Below are 22203 nucleotides of genomic sequence, written 5' to 3' on the forward strand. Positions count from 1 at the left end.
ATTTTTGTCCTACAAATTAAGATGAGAATCAGAAACTGAGGACCTGGCAGGAGAATAATACACGAAACAAGGTATAATGAAAGAATTAAAACATATCCTCCGGCTAAATAGGTCACTAAATAATCTGAAAATAGTTTCTCAATGCGCCATTTGTTTGTGCAATTGAAGAATAAACAGACCAAACGTGTTTCTCAAAACTAAAAATGCAATCAAGAATCACACCTAGAATTTTAAATGATTTATTGTAATTTGAAGAGACATTATCAATGAAAAGATGTGAATGCTGAGGAACAACTATCTATGGCCTACATACATTCATACTTTGAGTTTTTATAGTGTTCAACTTCATGCTCCATAATTTGCACCGTGCATTAATCTTAGGTAGATCTTTATTAAGGGATTCAACAACCGCAGGTCTACTGCAACGGATGGAATTGAAGTAAAGAGAGCAGCATCATGTTCATATGCCATGAATTCGTTTCCATTACCAAACCACATATCATGCCCATTGTAAACATATGTTTCTCTAAAAGACCATCAATGCTAAGAGGATTTGCCACTCTTGACTGTACACAATTTCCTCATACCGCAAACAAAATGTCAAAATTAAACTTACAATAGTAAGAGGAACTATATGCAAGCTAGAACAAGAGCTCATGGAAACACACATATTTATATATATATATATATATATATATATATATATATATATATATATATATATATATATATATATATGTGTGTGTGTGTGTGTGTGTGTATATATTTATATGAATATATATATATATATATATATATATATATATATATATGTGTGTGTGTGTGTGTGTGTGTGTATTTATATGAATATATATATATATATATATATATATATATATATATATATATATATATATATATGTGTGTGTGTGTGTGTGTGTGTGTGTGTGTATTTATATGAATATATATATATATATATATATATATATATATATATATATATATATATATATATATATATATATATATATATGTGTGTGTGTGTGTGTGCGTGTGTGTATATACACATACACACACACACAGGTGTTTGTGCGTTTCCATGAGCGTTTGTCCTCGCTTGCATATAATTCCTCTTACTATTGTAATTTTAATTCTGTCAGTTTGTTTGCAGTAAGAGGAAATTAGGTGTGCAGGCAAGAGTGACAAATCCTCTTAGCATTGATGGTCTTTTAGAGAAACATAATATGTTTACAATGGGCTTAATTAAAGAATAGCTGCAGACTTTCTGAATGTATACTGGTTGAATGAAAGCCGGCTAAGTTATCACTGAGTGAAGAGGTTTTGATATTCTCTCTCTCTCTCTCTCTCTCTCTCTCTCTCTCTCTCTCTCTCTCTCTCTCTCTCTCTCTCTCTCTCTCTCTAATGGCGCAGGAATAATACCCTCATTTGCAGTAAAAGCCTCCTTGAGATGAAAAACAACTCTGAATCCGTGTGGATACACAGTATATCGGAAATTGAACTTGGCTTTGTATTGGAAACTAGTAGAGAGAAGTTAGAGCAAAATCGAAGATTAGAAAGGAACAAGAACAGCAAACATAATGAAAAATTATATAATGCAGTTATTTTTAAAGCTACTGCTACTAGTCATTTTTTTCATAAAGATGAACGAGAAAACTTGCAGAGTCCACCCATTATTTATGCCCTCAATAATCTACATAAACGTGTTTTTATTATTATTATTTTTATTATTATTATTATTATTATTATTATTATTATTATTATTATTATTATTATTATTATTATTATTATTATTATTATTATTATTAGCTAAGCTGTAACTCTAGTGGTATCACCCTCTAACTTTGAGGCTATTAAACAGTAGAGTTATAAGCATCAATATTCGAAATGCACCTGTTGTTGCTGGTGTTTTTTTTTCACCATCTATTTGGGTTTTTTCCTAAATATTTTACTTTTAAACCCTATTCTAGCCTCATTCAGTTTATTTTCTCAGGGTTTTAAGACTCAAATCAGTCATCATATATTGATCTCTGTAGATAATTTTCGTTTTTTTTTTATAGAATTTAATATTTTGGAAACTGTTTTATGCCTCTAACATAATTATGATTTCACTCTGGGGTAATCCAAAGGACTTAGATTTGTAAAGTTTGCCGTAAATTACAATTTCATTTTATTTTTTAATGTCACGGTAATTCTTAACAAAATTTTTTAGTTTGATTCCTTCTTCTTTCGAGAGTTTTCCAATATACTCTGACTCTCTCAGAATCATGATTATTTTGAATTATCCTTTACCTTTCTATACTGTATTTATTACATATTCACTTGATATTCTCTTCCATTTTCCTTTTTCTCTCTTCGTAGCATTACTACCCGATTCATCTGTTTCCAAGTTTTTGCATCCAAGTAGTGAACAGGTTCTTTAAGTCTTCTAGCAACAGCAAGAAAATAATCAGAAATTGATAAACATAATGCATCTGTTATTGTTACGGAAGTAATGTTTACAGTAATGATAAGAAAAACAATAAAATTATGTTTTCATCTGAACTGTAAGCAACATTTTATCAATTTCTTCCAGAAAGGATACTGAAAGAAGTTCACTTTACGCACATTATCTGAAATTCCTCATTCTATTGAGTCCAATTGTTAGACCACACTTATTTCTAGTTTGTTCCGAAAATATTATTATTTTCTTCTTTAGGATAGAACTACCTTATTGGTAAGACCGACATCTCCCTTATATAATAAAAAGCATATGTCAGGCTGTATATATATATATATATATATATATATATATATATATATATATATATATATATATATATATATATATATATGTGTGTGTGTGTGTGTATGTGTGTGTGTGTATGTATGTATGTATGTATAGAGTGCACAGTGCAAAGTGTATATAACACCGGAACACAAGGGAGTAGGTAGACTTTCGTACCGACCTCCCCATGTGCTCCCCATGTCGGTACGAAAGTCTACCTACTCCTGTACCAACCGCTCCGTCACATTGGTGACCCCGGAGTGACACACGGCATGTACCAACCGTGTGTCACTCCGGGGTCACCAATGTGACGGAGCCGAGAGAGGGTTGTGAACTCAGTTAATTGCATCCTGCCTTTGAGTTCACAACCCTCTCTCGGCTCCGTCACACTCCCTTGTGTTTCGGTGTTATATACACTTTTCAATGTGCACTCTGTAATGAGTGCTACATTGGAAGCACATCTAGACAGCTTCTATATATATATATATATATATATATATATATATATATATATATATATATATATATATATATATATATATATATATATATATAAATATATATATATATATATATCACCATCATCATCATCAGTTACTAGTCCACTGCAGAACAAAGGCCTCAGACATGTCCCTCCACTTGTGTCTCTTTATGGTCTTTCTGTGCCAGTCCACGACCACAAATTTCCTTAGTCAATCGATCCATCGTCTTCTCTTCCTTCCTCTGCGTCTTTTATAATCTCTAGGGATTCATTTGGTTATTCCTAATGTCCAACTATTGTCTGTCATTCTCATTATATTTCCTGCCCGTGTCCATTTCTTTTTCTTACGAGTTGTAACAACACACTTTATTTAAGTTTTCTCTCGTATCCATGTTGCTCTTTTTCTGTTTCCTGGTGTTATTCCTATCATTATTCTTTCCATAGCTCTTTGAGTTGTAATTAGTTTATGTTCTAAGGATTTAGTAATGCTCCAAGTCTCTGATACAGAAGTTAATATTGGTTGGACCATATCATTAAATAATTTTCTTTTGAAAAAGTGGCTTTTTACTGTTCATGATCTCATTTTGTTTGCCAAATGTTCTCCATCCCATGCTTATCCTTCTTTTAATCTTGGTCTTATGTCCTGGAAACACTTACTGCCTGTCCTAAGTAAACGCAAACACACACACACACACACACATATATATATATATATATATATATATATATATATATATATATATATATATATATATATATATATATATATAAATATACAATATACATATATACTTATATATATATATATATATATATATATATATATATATATATATATATATATATATATGTGTGTGTGTGTGTGTGTGTGTGTGTGTGTATTATATATAAGTATATAAGAATATATGTATATATATGTATATATATACATATATATATATACTTCTAGTCACGCTGAACGACATTACCAAACGTATGACTATTCGGTCTCTCCCCGTCCCTCGGGTAAGTGAGAAAAGGTACCCCAAGAGGTACACTCGGAAGCCAAAATCTTCCAAAAATTGCCTTTAGTAAACTGCCGTGTTGTTGTTAGAAAAAGGAGAGGGATGGGATAAGTTGAATGTATGTGCATATCTATCTAAATATTTAGCCGTCATTTTTGATGGGTTGCGTACACTATTAAGTATATATTTGGCATTCCAGTACGATTTTGCAGGGTTGCTCATAACTTAGCTAATAATAATAATAATAATAATAATAATAATAATAATAATAATAATAATAAAAGCCTGAATGGGTAAAGCGGCCTCGATTTCCTGGGATATTTTGAGAGAAGGAGTGCAGGAAAATAGATTCAAATTGACACCAGTCTAGATATTTTCATCTTAACTATTGAAAGCATAAAACTGGTCTGCATCTTGTATTTTTAAGGGATTTTTTGCAATACAATATGTATACAGACACCAACACCCACACACACTATATATATATATATATATATATATATATATATATATATATATATATATATATATATATATATATATATATATATATATATATATATATCGCATTTCTCCCAACATAAAGTAGCTTCTGTAAAAAATGAGACAATTCTGTTCAGTGGCAAATGTGACATGAATACTTATTTGCGTATATATATATATATATATATATATATATATATATATATATATATATATATATATATATATATATATATATATATATATATATATACTGTATATGATTCCCACGTTAATTAAACTCCACCCAAGCGCTTTAATGAGAGACAAGACGATGCTATGCAATCTTAGTATACCTTCAAGTTTTAAAGCAACATCTTTTGCTTGAGATATTGAATTTGAGATATGTGAAGTAAATATGCGGCACTTCACGCTATTATAGGATATGGTTCCAACGTCTCTCTCTCTCTCTCTCTCTCTCTCTCTCTCTCTCTCTCTCTCTCTCTGTACTCTTCATTCTTTATGAAATCGAGGTACATTTTAATCCAGGCCTAACACGAAACTTTGGAAACTTACAATATTTTTCTTTTAATTTAATTAGACATGGAAATAAAATAGTGTATGAGGCATAAGAATACTAAGTAAAACTTTTTAGTGTTTGCATCATGGTTTAATCGTACATCTAAATAATGTGAAGAATGGAAATGTAAACGTTTTTAGCTGAGAATGTTTGTTATATTTCAAAGAAAATAAAGTGGGGCGGATTAAATTGTGATAGATTTTATTTTTCAATATATATATATATATATATATATATATATATATATATATATATATATATATATATATATATATATATATATATACAGTATATACTAAATTAGATTTTAAAAAGAATATAATTGAGTTAGAAAATGTTATCTTGCACTAGAGCTGAATACTTCTTGGTGATTGTGCTTTAGAAACTTAATATCTTGGCAAGATAGATATAAGAAATGGGTAGTTATAGAAGTAATATGTTTTTTTTTTTTTTTCAAAATAACCTTATATTTGAAAAATTATCATTGTAAATAATCATAACCTATATCGTAAGTAATACTGAAACTATTACAGATTACGAGGAATCAGAACCAATTCCACATCAACTGTAAGCACCAAAATCTTGTTTATTATAAAGGTGGAATTGGGAATGGGTGTTCGTCTTTCTTTTATAGTTACCCATAAAATTTCAGTATAGTTCTCTGTGATGTGGTAGGTGACTTCGTTTTCTTTATTATTTAAACAATCTTCGTAGTGATACCTGATCTGGTTGGATCCGACCAGAATTGGTTAAAATAGATTGTGTCAAAATGTACTAAATATGGAGAAAACACGGTAACCTCAAAGTTTACTTCATGAACATAGGACTTATTGGCAAAGACCAAAATAACGATTTTCTCACAGGGATGTGATGTTTAGGTTTATGTGAATGATAAAGAATATGAGGAAATAATTTCCCTGTAATCTTTTCCATAAGGAAATTTTACGCTTTAAATTATTTCCAGTGATTGCATTATTTTATCCTAATATTGATAAAATAATAACTTTGGATTATTCTTTGATATACCGGATATTTGGAGGTCCGAATAAGTATAGAATGATGGCAAGGATAAATAATAAAAATGCCCGATTGAATTCGCGAAAATATACCCAGCACAGTAAAATTAGTAATAAAGTAATTATTTTCGAGGAGCTAAATGGAAATTGTATTTATCGAATGTTATTATAGCTTACCTTGAGCAAAGACAGACAAATGAACAAATGAAGATGGTGTAATCAAAACTTCCAAGAATACTTTTAGCTGTTTGGTATGAAATTATATCACTCAAAGAATTTGTTTGAACAAATCTCCAGTGTGAGAAACTTTCTTCATGAGTAAGGATGTGAGAAAGACGCAAAGAAGCCCTTTTACTCAGGTCGTACCGTAGTATTTGGGTGGGTAAAACATGACCTTTTTGCGCCAGTTCTATATTTAAATTAAAAAAAAAAAACCTGTTCTATATTTTTCTACTAAAAACGTGCAATGAATTAAATGAAAGCTGATATTAATGATTGTATGAATTGAAAGATGTTGGCTGATAACTGAGTTGATAAAATAAGTTATGCAACTTCGTAATACTTTATGCACCATGCCAAGAATATTAACATTATGATAAACTCACCTGATTTATTTAATGCCTCTCCAGTCATTTTCCATATCTTTTCTCTTTGTAAATTATTTCGATACATCTTGTTTGCCATGTCAAACATCTCGTACCCTTGAAAAAAAGTTCAATTAACCTCTCATACATGATGTCAACAACAAACTAACTAATTTCTATGAATATACTGTGAGGAAATGTCGGGGTTGAAGGCCACGAAACGAATGTGTACGTTACAGGTCCTCTTTCACACAAAACATCATCCACCCGTTGGTTGAGACAGGTGGCTAACGGCCGTCAAACCGAACGAGGTTTCTTGGAAAGAAAGCCGAGCCGACTCGGACAGCTGACGACCGAGGGCCACCGTCAGCCTAACGGGTCGTGTGAACAGTTGTGTTTAGATACACGTAAGAAAGCTAGACGCCGCTTAACCGACGGCCACCCTGTCGGAAAGAAAACGGGTTGTGTGAATCAGCCTTTAATATCTTGAGTCTCTCTGATGTCTTGGGGGAACTTGTTACATAGTCTTGAAACCGCATATTTGAAAGCTCTAGAGAGCTTATGGGGTCCTTTGACTGGCCAGACAGTACTACATAGGACCCTTCTCTCTGGTTACGGTTCTTTCCCTTTGCCTACACAGACACCGAATAGTCTTGCATATTCTTTACAGATTCTTCTCTGTCCACATACACATGGCAACACTGAGATTGCCAAACAATTCTTCTTCACCCAAGTGGTTAACTACTGTACTGTAATTGTTCACGTTCAGTGGCTACTTTCCTCTTGGTAAGGGTAGAAGAGACTCTTTAGCTATGGTAAGCAGCTCTTCTAGGAGAAGGACACTCCAAAATCAAACCATTATTCTTTAGTCCAGGGTAGTGCCATAGCCTCTGTACCATGGTTTTCCACTGTCTTTGGGTTAGAGTTCTTTTGTGACTGCAAACAAACAGTTCTTTTGTTCTCTTCCTCTTGTTTTGTTAAAGTTTTTATTGTTTCTATATGAAATATTTATTTTAATGTTGTTACTACAAATATTCTATTTTTCTTTATTTCCTTTCCTCACTGGGCTATTTCCCTGTTAGGGCCCCCGGGATTATAGCATCCTGTTTTTCCAACTAGGGTTGTAGCTTAGCATTTAATAATAATAATGATAATAATAGAGGGTACATCTTGGCTCCTTTAACTTAACCATCTGTAACTATTCTCGTGTCAACACGATTCGTTGGCTACATGGTATGCAGTAATCACGGTTGAGACCTATAGCTATAGCTAGTCCTAGACCGTGGCATCAATTCACTTAGATGTATCTGACGTCGGTTCAGGTAACTTGATAGTCATTGCACATATCTTAATCTCTATTCTGGCTTTCATAGGCAGCCAGTGTAAATCAAATAGTATAGGAGTAAGGCTGTCTCGGGGAGGGACACCTTTTATCAATCTTGCTTCTCTGCATGGTACAGTAGTCAATCCAAGCAATAGCAGAGTTAATCACAAGTTTCTTCACAGAATATTTATCCACATGCTACTCTACAAAATTAATATATCTAAAGTGATAGCCAACGTTTCTCACTATAAAATTCAAATGAAGTCAAGTGATATACCTAGGTCACGAACTATATACTAAATATTTGTCACTCAAGTTTCTAAAGTTTTTTTTTACAACCATAAACTCTATTTTATTTTTTAATTTAGTTTTAATTGTTTAACTGTCATGCTTTCCTTAACACTAGTAAGAACATGATTTAAAGTTTAACGGGTAAAATCAGTGTCATTTATGGAGAAGTAAAATTATATATCATCTACAAATGATTTAAACAGCCTGTCTAGTACTTTTGGTAGACTTATAATATAGGTCTTATATTCATTTTTATAAATATAGAGCTGAGGGGAGTGTATTGCCATTCCTTTCTAAATGTTTAATTTTTCAATTAATTTTTAATTGTTTCTTCCATATTTTCCGTAGAGGTATTATGGATATGGTGTTTTTTGTGCCCCGAAGCTTCATTGGCCACAATTCCGTTATTGTAGTGGAAGAAGAAGCTCGGTAATGTTATGATTTAAAAGAAAAAAAAACTTAAGCGTCTGAAGTTTATGGCGCGAAGTGTGTTCGGTGTTTGTAAAGTTGTAAAAGTTCATTAGTATTTGATGCCTTTTTGAGGTGGTGCAGACAGTGTTTCTCCTGTTGGTATATCCCTGAAAGTGAACTGATATATTTTGCAGGAAAATTATCGTTGCTTCTTGATATAAAACTAGCAATTGCTGTACCAGCTAAACGTTACTTACGCTACTAGGTAGCTTGCCTTAAACTCTTAGTCAGGTTGGAAACGATAATTTTAAAGGTAAGCTGTAATTTAGTAGCGGTTTTGAATTATCCTAGTCTTAAGTATGTCTATTACCAAGTACGTTTCCTTTCAAACTGATATCATAGTCTAGATTGGTTGTTTTCATGGTCAAAGACATGGGTATTCCAGAGGGAATCCAGATCAGTCCTACCTAAGGGTAAAGTTTTGTAGAAATTATTTTACCGTATTGCAGGGCTATGTAACCTAGGAAAAAAAAATACTTTTTCTTATAGAAAAAATATGCTCTCTTCGAAAATGACACTGTTCCCGTCACAAATGAATAGTGTCAGAAATATACAGTAAAACTTTACCAAGTTTTACATTTCTACAGGGTATCATTTTGAACAGAAAATATGTTTTCCTGTAGTTAGTAACTTGCTTTAACCAAATTTGACCATTTCAACTGCAAACAAACAGTTTGACTAACTTGAAGTAGCTGAACTGGTTGAATCACATTATTTACTATAGGGAAACATATATTTTCTGTTCGGAATGTTTAAATGTAATGGCTTTTGTCCGCCGCGAGCTCGCTTCGCTCGCCAGAAAACAAAAACATCAGGCTTGTATGGTATTTATGTACTGGCAAGCAGTGATGTTGAGCTGCGCATGCTAACATTAGCAACGCTAAATATAATGGTTCTTGTTCCGCCACTGTCTTGATAATTAGTGTATTTTTTCATCGGTTTATTATAGATCCAAGAAGGTAATGTATAGAGAAGATAAGGTTTGTTTTACCATTATACACCGTTTCCCCAGTATGTTTTCCCCACCCAAAACCCCGAGTTCCCATTATCGGTGGATATAGCTATATATATTTCTGAAACTATTAATTTTTGACAGGAACGAGTGTCATTTTTGTAGAGAATGGCCCTTTTTCTATAGAAGAATGTAGTGTTTTCCCCTAGGTTACATTCATCATCATCATTTCAGCCTTCAAAAGTCCTTTGTTGGATGTAGGCCTTCCCCAGGTTCCTCCACAGACTTCTGTCGCAAGCTATTCTGTGCCACTGTTGCTTATGTTGGTCTAAGTCATCTCGCCAGCGGGTTTTTTGTCTTCCTCGGTTTCTTGTGTATCCTCGGGGTGTCCAGAAGGTTGTTCGTGATGTCCATCGGTTGTCTGTCATCCTGCAATGGCAGTACTATTGGAAATTCTCTCTCGTTTGCTTACTCTATTTGGACGTTATTTGGTGATGTACTAAGGTGTTTTGAGTTTGGGCTTTTGCTTATTTGTTTTATTTGATCTGCGATCACGTATTTACATTACCCTGTAATAAACTACAATAGAACCCTATGTAAAAATGTTAACCTTATACCTCTGTTCTACCCCTATGGTAGTTTAATTACTTGCCAGGTCCTGATACTATGTCTTTTAGTTTTAGATATATGATACTTTAATTTCTAGCCAAATTCATGAACTTTGTATTTTTCCTATGCGCTATCTTGTGTTTGGTTTCAGCGAGACCAAGCAACAGCACTGTTAGTTAGGACATTAGCAGCGGCCCTTGTCCCTCTCCTACACTGGGACATCACTGGAATTTGTTCCCATGCTAACAAACCCTCCTTTATTTATTGGATTATTAGTAAAGTTTTACTGTATTACAGGTTCTGATTTCGAATAGAAAATATATCTTTTCCTGTAGTAAATTACGTGATTTGACTGAATTTAACCTTCATTTCAACCGCAAACCAACAGACCAACCAATCTGACTAACTTTAAGAATCCGGGGACTGGTTGCTGTTATTACGGATGAAATGAAGGTGAAAACCGGTTAAATCACGTTATTTTCTACAGGAAAACATATATTTTCTGTTAAAATGATTAGATATGTCTTTTATTATATATATTTTGTTAAAATACTTGAATATGACTTGTTCAAATTCGGTGTCACTTCACTTACGTACGTACTGCGAACGGTAACATTAGCAACGTTACCAACGGTACACAGCGTTACCGACGTTACGGTGATACACAGCATTACCAACGTTACTGTGGAATTAGCAATGATACGGTATTATTATTGTGTGTATTTTAAAGAATTTTTCCATATAGGCCTACCCTTTACACAATATATAAAAAAGTACAAAAAGGGTACAGAACATAACAAACCCACCTAACCTAACCTAGAAGTTCCCAGTTTTAAATATAGACCTTACCCGCTGGTTATATAAGAATGGCTAAAGTCCCTGGACGCCCCGGCAGGAAATTCAAAATCTCGCACGGCTATCGCAGATATGCCAGGTGTACACTAGCGCCCTCGCGGTACTACAGGTAGAACTATACCCAACCACTTCAGATTTTCCCTGCCGGCCATAGCTGGTGGTACTATTGGAAATTCTCTCTCGTTTGCTTACTCTATTTGGACGTTATTTGGTGATGTACTAAGGTTTTTTGAGTTTGGGCTTTTGCTTATTTGTTTTATTTGATCTGTGATCACGTATTTATAAATTAAAAGGTAGAATTAGAAGGTTTTCAATCTATTTTAAACCTCACGAAAGCATAAGGGCGGGATGTAAACATTTCGTCCATTGATGACGTCACAACCTCTTCCGTAGGCTAAAAGTCTGTTTTGCTTTTTTCGTAGAATGATAAGTGAATACTTTCCTTTGAAGTATTAAGTTATAAAGTAAATTAAAAGATTTTTATTTTGAGAAAATTTTATCCTTTTAATATTTTTGCTTTAGATAATCTTCGATCTGTTTGCAAAGATTAACTAGCGTTCAGTTAATTTTTGTTACGTAGTTGTCAGTATCATTACAATATTACAATATTTTGTAGCGATTTTTATGAATAGTACATTCTTCTTACTTCTCAAGTTTTTTAGTTGTACTATACAAAGGGAACATTTTATTTTGCAATTAATTGGTCTTTTCAATATTTTTCCTTAGTCAGAGATTAAAGGAAGTTAAAGTTCACTTAATATTTATGCGATGCAGTATTCTTTACAATCGATGTAGCGCACGGTTTTATGTATCATTGTTTCCTTGGTGGAATACTAAAATTGTTCGTATATTAAGTGTAAATGTTCCAATGAATACGAGTGATGATTCATCTTTTATTGGAATCCCTTAATTTAAGGGTTTATTTTAATTTATAAATATTATATCTATTAAGGTGATATTTAATATTTAATATTTCATTGCATTTATATGGGATTCAGTGACTTTTCATTCCCATTCAAACGATTGACAGAATTGTAAGTCTCTCTCTAAGAGTTCATTTCGTTTGAGGGAACGTATACTTTGGTTTTCAGATAATTATGAAACTTTTTTTTTTTACCAAAGAGTAGAAGCAAATTTTTTAATGCTATATAATGCAGTAAATTTTCTTCAGTGGAGAGTGCTTCTGTTCGGACCTGTCGTGATCCTAGCCTTAGACCTCTGTCAAGCTCCCGGAAGGGGAGAAGTTAAGTCGAACGATAAAAGGAATCGAGAGGGTAGCCAGGGTTACAGTCTTTAAAGACCCGAACAGAAGTCCTCTCGAGCGTTTTTTGTTGATCCCCAGAACGCTCACCCTCGCTACAGATAAAGCGAGGTATTAGTGTTTTCAAACGTTATACGCGCGCTTCAGGCGCTAAGCTGAAAAAATTAGATTTGTTCTGCGTATTTACGTTTCATGCGGCGCGGACTTAGGGAGTCCGCCTCCACCTGATGGGTGTCGTCTCCCGACAGTGGCAAGCGCTAGGGATCGACGAAGATAATGCTGAATACATTTCGCCTAAGGTTGATTCTGACCTTTGCTGTTAGGCATGAAACTGCAATCATCTTCGTTAATGCAGTCTTATCAGCCTGCCGTTGACAGTGCGGTTGGGTGTCACGATTCCAGTCTTGACACGGTCGCACAGGCGACGTGTCTTTTACGGTGATGACTTCTTGTAGTACGGGCGGCCTACCAGCCGCGATGTTCAACGGTGGGAGGAAGTGGATGCATTACTTCGATTACCTGCTCAACGCAAACCGACCGTTCATAGCGCCTAGTTTCAGTCTATTCAGGCAGCAGAGCCTACTACCAAGCGTCAAGTCAGACAGCAGAGCCTACTACCAAGCGTCATGTCAGACAGCAGAGCCGGCGAAGCGTCAGCGGAACGGTGCGGCAAAGGAAGCGGAATGTCAACGGAACGGAGCGTCAGTGTGGACGCTTTGCTACCTATGACAATAGACTTTCATGTCTACCTAACCATGATCCTCTTCGGAGGATTGCTCCTTATAGGTCAGCTTGCTGATCCAACGGCCCTAAGGGGCACCATCACCAGTGTCTTCAAGTCTCTTCTACGAAGTGTTCACCTTTCTCGTTCGCGAGAGAGGCCACTCATAGAGACCCCTCTTCGGATGATTGTTCCTGATTAGACCTGCTGACCTGCCGTCTCCGTTCCTGGCTGCTGACGCTGTGGGCGCCCACGCACCCCATTATCCAACGGGCACCGGTCCCTTCGGGGCAAAAGGGGGCTTTCTCACATTGTGAGTAAGTCCCTTAAGCGCCAGGTATCCCCTGCGCGCAAGCGGTCGCCTGTTGTTCCTGCTGTTCCTGAGACTGCCATCCAGAGACATCCTGTTCCAGGTACTGCGCGTCAACGTTCACCTGCGCATCAGCGCACATCGTTGGAGTTTCCTGAGATATAGCACAGGCGCTCACCAGTGATTCAGCCTGCGAGTGTCTCCTAGTCTCTTCTACGAAGGGCACCTCTCCCGTTCGCGGGAAAGGTCTCTCATAGAGACCCTTCCTCGGAGTATCTAGCAGATCTTCCAGTGTTGAGCCAGCTGACCTACCGATCTACCAGCTCAACCTTGCACTGCAACGAAGGACTTCGGCTCTGGACTCTGAAGTACTGACGATCTTTTTCGCGCGTGGGTACTGATGGTCTGACTCGCGCACACCGATGGTCTTCCGCGCGCCAACAAACTCCTACGCGCTGCAGCACGCTCCCACATTCTGGTCCATACGGGTTCTTCATTCTGATCCTGCACATCAATGATTCCTGCGCATTCTTTGAAGTCTCGCGTTTTCAGCAGTCGGCAGCCTGGTTTGGGACTCTAATCTGAGCGGTAGCACAGGCTTTTAAGCTGTTCTCTCTGAGTTGAGCCACAAATCCTTGGCTACATCCACTCCCCCGATGAGGAAAAGAGGAGTTTCGGACGAGGTAACTTCTACGAGGACGTAGCTGTCTTCGAGACAGGCACTCTCCCCCCTCAGACTTTTCTCCCTCACCTTCTGACGAAGTTTTCCCGCCCTCAGTAGAGTCACGGGAGGTAAGATGTTCCCCAATCACACCATTAAGGGAAACCCCACCTCGCGCGGTAAGGTCTTCTCGAATAGGGGTGGAGAAGAGCCTGTCCCGTCGTGGTTGAAGTCCTGCATCCCTCCCGGGAGGGAGTCAAAGGACTCCAAGACAGTAACAGGAGTCCCCTAGCACCAAAATCTACAGGCTCAGACATTCTTTCGTTATGGGAACGAACCTGTTTGAGCCTAAGGACACGAAGCAGGCAGCTGAGAGGTGTAGGAAGTCACCAAGACTCCCTCCTATATGGGCCTTTGACATTCAAGCCCTATAAACCTCCAGCACCTCAGCAACCACGTCCCACCAAATCAACGGCAGCTAAGACAGTGGGGTCTAAGCCCTTTCCGGTCAAGGACAAGAAAGGCAATTAGTCCCCCAGGGGAGGGAAGAATCCTAGAAGGAGCAGCTGAGGCCGCAAACGCTAGGATTGCCAGTTCCCCTGCATGTCCGCCAGTGGCGGGATACCTACAAGGTTGCGCAGACAAGGCGTGGCAACTCAGGGCCGTTTCCTGGACGATTTCCATAATCAGTCAGGGATATCGTGTCCTGTTCACAAATGCAAATTATCTCCAAATTTGTCATTTTTCATCTATCCTTCTTTAGCCGCAAATCAAAGGAAGGATCTCCTTTTCCGAATTTTTCTCAGGTTTTTTGAGGAAGACTTTCAGCAGGATAGCTACCAGACTTGAGGAACAGGGCAAAGTTGTCGTACGTCCTCCTGGTCGCGAGCGGGACTTGATGTCGAGCTGATAGTTATTAAAACAGAGTCTGACTGCTTTCGCCTTGAGACAGTAGAAGCCAAACTTTACTGTTTCTGGCAATCATTGGGAAAAGTTAGGAGCAGACTTTCGTCAGTTCTTCTTCTGAAAGAGGAGTACTTTTTTCCTTTTTCAGGGTAACCTTATTCAAGTTTAGCTCCATAGACCTCCCTCCCAGTTCTAGAGAGGAGTCTAGAGTCCGGCTGTGTGTGTTTTTGTCTTATCTCTGCCCCGATACTGTTCACGTATCTAATACTTATGTAACAGTCTACTGCACTCAAGATCTGAGCCTCCCAGTTTTGGGAAGATTGGCTTCTCAGGACTCATTCTTCCGATCTACATGTTGGATCTTCAGATAACGTCTCTTCTGGCCCCATCCCAAAATGGGGATTCAGAGTCTAGTTTTTTCAGGCTTTTACGTCTCACCTTAGAACAGTGCAAGCCATCTTGAATCTTTCGTTGGGATCCTTGATTTATCTCTGTTCATCCTAGTTTTCCTGGATTGGGGCTTCTCTGGGCAAGGAGAAGAATGTATCCTTCTATAAGGTCCATTCAGGGGGAAAAGAAGTTTGGCAGATTATCTCAGCTGGAGAATGGACCCTCCATCGAGAAGTCTGCAAGAATCTGTGGCGACCTTAAGTCGTCCTTATATAGAATTTTTCACAGAGATTCTGGAGTGGATAGTGGACTCTCCTAGGAGTCTTCCTTTTAGAGTAATTTTTTTCAGACTCCTCCCTCAGAGAGGTACTTATTATAGGAGCTTTAAAGACTTCTGCTTCCAGGATTTATCAATCCTGTTTTCTCTTCCAGTATCTCTACAGCTTAGTTGCTGTTTTCCTTTTGTCACTTCGAAGGAAGCGCAATTGTGCATCTTCTTCCATCAAAGGATGCAGGAGTGTGTTTACGACTGTAGTCAAGCACAGTATCTTGCCTTTCGTTTGATAAAATCCTACAGGAACTTCTCAAATTGTTTGAAACATCTAATCAACAATGACTCGCCAGTTTGGAGTCTGGATATAATCCTGAAGTTCCTTTTGAGTGACAAGCTTGTCCACTTGCATTCTTCTTCATTTTTAGGACCTCACGATGATTCTTGTTTTATTAGTTCCACGACAACTATAAGCATCAGTGGATTCATGTGTTTTGTAAAACATTGACTTTCGAGATAACGAAGCTATTGTTCATTGCAGTTAGGCTTTCTCACCAAGAATGACCACCCTTTTCAACCTTAATCCAAAGCTTTTGAGTTTGCGACTCTGTCGGATATGGTTGGAGGGAGTCCTGTGTCCAGTAAGAACCCTGTAGTTCTTTCTGGGCAGAATGAAAAAGTTACGAGCAAGTCGAAGCTCATTGGGGCTCGATTTAGTAGCCCTCGTTACAGATGTCAAGAATGTTTTTAGAAGGTCAAGACACATGAAGTTTGTGCTATAACAACTTCAGTGGCCTTCAAGCAAAATGGATTGTGACAGAGCTTTTTGGACACAACCTTTTGGAAGAGTAAATCTGTGTTCACTTCACACTTTTTGAATCATGTCCAGACTCTTTATGAGGACGGATACTCTGGGACCATTCGTAACAGCGAGTGCAGTAGTGGGGGAGGAATCCTCCACTAAGTTCCCGTATCCTAATACCTTTTTCTTCTCTTGAAACTCTTATATTTTTATGGTGGTTGTGGCGATTGCGACAGTCGCCCACAATCATTGATTTTAGTCAGATGTTCTTTTTGTTCCTTGAGAGTGCCCCGGAACGAGGTTATTGGAAGAGGTACTGTCACATAGAGGTTTTTAGACTGTTTTGACAACTCCTGGAGGTCGTCAGCCCCCTGGTTGGATTGCTGGATCTCTTAAGGAAAGTGGACATAATGAAAGATTCATTAAAGTTAACTTCCTTATCAGGTACGAACCCTTAATTGTTCCGTAACCGAAATACAAACTACGCTATTTACATTGGGTATTACTTTCGGCGTAGCTGAAATGGCGAGCCATTAGATTTTTATCGAGGGTTAACTTCCCCCTCGCTAGTTAGTGAGGGGGTAGGGGAGGGGTAGCTAGCTACCCCTCCCCCCCTCACACACCGGTGAACTGATTCACTTCGCTTTTGGCTTGTGTGGTGGGCAGACGTTAATGTTTTGTCTTTACTTAATTACTTACTTTTTCTTATACTGTACTTAATATATATATATATATATATATATATATATATATATATATATATATATATATATATATATATATATATATATATATATATAAACATTCTTTATGTTTATGTATATATTTGGGTATAGAAATGTAGTAAGTTTCCTTTTCAGTGTTTGTGCTGTGTGTGTGTGTGACGTCACCGCTTAGTTCCAGGCCACCGCGGTTGCACGTCATGGGGAACTGACTCTTTCTTGGTCCTTCGGTCGTTCCTTCGGCTTCCGATATTCGACCGCCGTGGGGAATCGTCATTATTGGACTTTCTCCATTCATCTGTTTTCCCCGCTGTTCCTCCTTCTCTGCGGGGATCTTGGACTCTCAGGGAAGGGAACGTGGGAGTTTAGATTGACTACGGTCTCTCTCTCTACTCGAGGTCGTTCACCCTTTTACTACTACTACGTACTATTACGGTAGCCTCTTCCCCGTTGCGGGTCGAGTTGCTATTCTGTTTATTTGTCTCAATTATTTTCAATGAAATCTAATTGTATTTGTTAACTTTTCAGCTTCTGTGGAGAACACTTCCTTTCAGGGTTCAGTCGTTCTTATTATTTGTGAACATTCTTAAATGAATTACATAATTATAATTCAGTTATAATTCTGTTTTTGTTACAGTTTTCCGCCCTCCCCCTTCTCCCGTGAATGTCAGTGGGGGAGGAGGGCGCATACTTGGTTTGTAATTCTTATGTTCCTATTCCCTCGGGGTTTCTCTTCGGAGTTCCTCCCGGGGGAATTTTTGTTAACTAATTATTTATTTCATTTTCCCAATTACGATCTGGTTTCTTCATTTGCCTAAATGTGCCAACGAAGCAGAGCTGCCCTGTTTGTGCCTTGGGAGTCTGCTGTTGCTGCCGCCTCTCTAGGACATCGTCATGGGCGTGTTCCCTTCTCTTAGAAGTTCTCCTGTGACAACTGTCAGCTCTTTAGTTCATCTTAGAACGCTCAGGAGGTTCGCTTCCAGGGGTAGGTAACTTCCCTTCCGAGGGAGATTCCCTTCCCAGGTATGAGTTTTTTCCCCTGCAGGGGGGGGAGGGGGGGGGGGAACTTCTCTTACCTTAATAATTCCTGGATGGATTTTCCTGGTCCTCGGGCGGTTATGCTCTTGGTGCTGAGCGACCGCTCTTGTAACCATGCTCAAGGGGCTGAGCGGTTGCAAGGCCGGACCATGGAATTTCGTGCGACTATGCTCTTGGGGCTGAGCGGTCGCACCTGCAGCTATGCTCAAGGGGCTGAGTAGCTGTAGGATCAATCTTGTGACCTCTCTCATTCGCGAGGGAGGCCACTCATAAGGGCTCCTCTTCGGAGGATTGCTCCTTATAAGTCAGCTTGCTGATCCAACGGCCCTAAGGGGTGCCATCATCAGTGTCTTCTATTCTCTTCTACGAAGTGTTCACCTCTCTCGTTCGCGAGAGAGGCCACTCATAGAGACCCCTCTTCGGAGGACTGTTCCTGTTTAGACCGGCCGGCTGTACGGGACCTCTCCACAGTTCGCCATCTCCTAGACCTGCTGACCTGCCGTCTCTGTTCCTGGCTGCTGACGCTGTGGGCGCCTACGCACCCCGTTATGCAAAGGGCACCGGTACCTTCAGGGCAAAAGGGGCTTTCTCACACTGTGAGTAAGTCCCTTAAGCGCCAGGTATCCCCTGCGCGCTCGCACGCAAGCGGTCGCCTATTGTTCCTGCTGTTCCTGAGAATTCCATCCAGAGGAATCCTGTTCCAGTTCTGGATCGTCCTGTCAGCTGTCCCTTCATCTTAGCGCGCGCTCGTGCTCGCCGATGATCTTCCTACGCCAACAATCTTCGTACGCGCGCTAGTGCCAACGATCTTCTTACGCGCACAAGCGCCGACGATGTTCGTGCGCGCGCTAGCGCCAACGATGTTCGTACGCGCGCTAGCGCCGACGATCTTCTTCGCGCGCAAGCGCCGACGTTCATCTTGTCTGATGATCTTCTTTTTGCGAGTGAGTGCTGATGGCGCGCTAGCGCTGACGATCTTCTTACGCGCAAGCGCCGACGATTTTCGTACATGCGCTAGCGCCGACGATCATCTTTTGCGTGCCAGGGCTGACGATCTTCTTACACTCGCCAGCGCTGACAATCTTCTTACGCGCGCCAGCGCTGACGATCTTTTTACACGCGCCAGCGCCGATGATCTTCGTACACGCGCTAGCGCCGACGATCTTCTTTTGCGTGCCAGCGCTGACGATCTCCTTACGCGCGCCAGCGCCGATGATCTTCTTACGCGTGCCAGCGCCGATGATCTTCTTACGCGCGCCAGCGCCGATGATCTTCTTACGCGTGCCAGCGCCGATGATCTTCTTACGCGCGCCAGCGCCGATGATCTTCTTACGCGCGCAAGCGCCAACGATCTTTCACGAGCGAGCGCTGACGATCTTCTTACGCGCGCAAGTGCCAACGATCTTCGAGCGCCGTCGATCTTCTTAGCCGCTTGCTCTTCTTACGCGCGCAAGTGCCGACGATCTTCTTTGGCGCGCTAGCGCTGACGATCTCCCTGCGCATGTAAGCTCCGACGATCATCCGCACACAGGCTCTGATGGTTCCCCGTGTCAACGATCTTCTTATGCGCACAAGCACCGACGATCTTAAGCGCGCAAACGCCGGCGATCTTCTTGCGCGCACAAGCGCCGACGATCTTTCAGTGCTGTCGATCTTCTTTCGCCCACAAGCGCCGACGATCTTCAAGCTCCAACAACCTCGTATGCGTGCACGCTGACACCCGCGCGCACGCGCCAACATTTTTCACGGGCTCTTCAATCTGATTCCTGCTCACCCTATGATGTCTCTCTCGCGCGCCCGCACGAGAGTGTTTTCAACAGTCTCTCGCTTGCGACCCCTGGTTTTTTCCCATCGCGTGAGCGCCAGTGTCTCTCGCGCGACACCTGGGGTTTTCCCATTGCGCGAGCACCAACGCCAGCGCACTCCCTCTACCAAGGTGAGACCGTCTCCCACCGCACCATTGGGAGAAACCCCACCTCGAGCAGGAGAATCGTCCCGTGTTAGGGAGAAAAGAACCCTCAGACTTCTTTGTTGCGGTTACGTTTCCCTCCTAGGAGGGAATCGAAGGACTCTAAGAGTTCCCCCAAGTAGATCATTTGGGGACAGGAGACTTTGCTGCCAGTTCACCAGGAGGAGAGCAGCATGATTCAGAGCACCACTCCGTGGTAGAGCTTACCAGGGAAGTCTCTCTTGAGAGACTCTAGCCGGCAGGTGACATTCTCGGCAAGAGATCCTGAGTCAGGAGAAGGTCGCAAAGTGCCATACAGGCCACTTCGTGGCTGGATGTCTGGCTAGGGTCTCTGGGCATCCTGCTGCGACCCGAGGATCTGTCCAAGGAGAGCATCAGGAAAGCCCTGAGACCTTCCTTCTCTCGGGCACGCGTTCCATCGAGTTTCTGGCCCAAAAAGTTTCGAACTTGTGGGCAAACTCGATCTTGAAACGACGTGATGCGTTGGCCGAAAGGTTCCACTCAAGGGTCCCAGCCGTTTATATTGGGAAAGAGTCTGTTTGAGCCCAAGGATGCGGAACAGGCAGCTGAGAGGTGGAGGAAATTGAACCACGATTCTCTTCTCCAAAGGGCTCTTACATATAAGCCCTACAAACCTCCAGCACCTCAACCACCTCGCCAATCCAAGACGACGAAACCGGCAGCGGCAGCAAAGACGAACGTGTCCAAGCAGTAGCCCTTTCCTGTCAAAGACAAGAAGGGCTGAAAGTCCTCCAGGGCAAGCAAGAATCATAAAGGGAGCGGCCAAGGCCGCAAGCACTAGGATTGGCAATCCCCCCTGCATGTCCACCAGTGGGGGGATGCCGGCAAGTTGCGCATTCAGGTGGCAGCAACTCGAGTCCGATTCCTGGATGATCTCCGTGATCAGTCAGGAATATCGCGTCCCGTTCTTAACGTCTCTTCCTCCCCTGACAGCGAATCCAGTGGCGTTGAGCGCCTATGCCATGGATCGCTAAAGGGGCTAGCCCTTTGGGCAGAATTCGAGAGCATGCTGAAGAAGGATGCTCTCCAGGAGGTTGTCGACGGCTCCCCAGGCTCCTTCAGTCGACCCTTTCGTAAAGAAGGCGTCTGGAGGCTTGAGACCCGTCATCGACCTCTCATCTCTGAACAAGTTTGTCAAACAAACTCCGTTCAGCATGGAGATAGCAGACACGGTCAGACTTGCAGTGAGACTGCAAGACTTCATGTGTACACTAGATCTGAAGGACGCGTATTTCCAGATCCCAATCCATCCGTCTTCCAGGAAGTACTTAAGGTTCAGCCTAGACAACAAGATCTACCAGTTCAAGGTGCTGTGTTTCGGTCTCTCCTCAGCACCCCAGGTATTCACCAGAGTGTTCACCCTGATCTGTTCGTGGGCACACAGGATCGGCATCCGTCTCCTCCGCTATCTGGACGACTGGTTGATCCTGGCAGACTCGGAGTCGACCTTTCTTCGACACCAAGACAAGCTTCTGGGACTTTGCCAAGATCTAGGGATCATGGTAAATCCCGAGAAGTCTTCTCTGCCTCCATCTCAATGACTGGTATATCTAGGCATGATATTGGACACCAATCTCCACAAAGCCTTTCCATCAGACGACAGGATAGCAAGGCTGAGGAGGGTCACAGATCCATTCCTCAGACGAGAAGAGCTTCCAGCCCAATCGTGGTTCTGTCTCCTAGGGCACCTTTCCTCCTTTGCCCGTCTGGTTCCAAATGGCCGCCTCAGGATGAGATC

The 22203-nt window shown here is 40.3% G+C and overlaps 2 protein-coding genes across 2 annotated transcripts in view; one reads left to right on the top strand and one right to left on the bottom strand.

Annotated features, from left to right (window-relative positions):
* Nucleotides 1–22203, bottom strand: part of LOC137652706 (cell adhesion molecule Dscam2-like) — a 466536-nt gene that overhangs the window by 354402 nt on the left and 89931 nt on the right. The window lies entirely within an intron of this gene.
* Nucleotides 8955–22203, top strand: part of LOC137653823 (uncharacterized) — a 46737-nt gene continuing 33488 nt past the window's right edge. The window contains exon 1 of the mRNA XM_068387474.1: nt 8955–9230. The gene's annotated coding sequence lies outside the window, so the exon portion shown is untranslated. The remainder of the gene's footprint in view (nt 9231–22203) is intronic.

Source organism: Palaemon carinicauda, chromosome 14 (assembly GCF_036898095.1).
Source record: "Palaemon carinicauda isolate YSFRI2023 chromosome 14, ASM3689809v2, whole genome shotgun sequence".
NCBI lineage: Eukaryota > Metazoa > Arthropoda > Malacostraca > Decapoda > Palaemonidae > Palaemon > Palaemon carinicauda.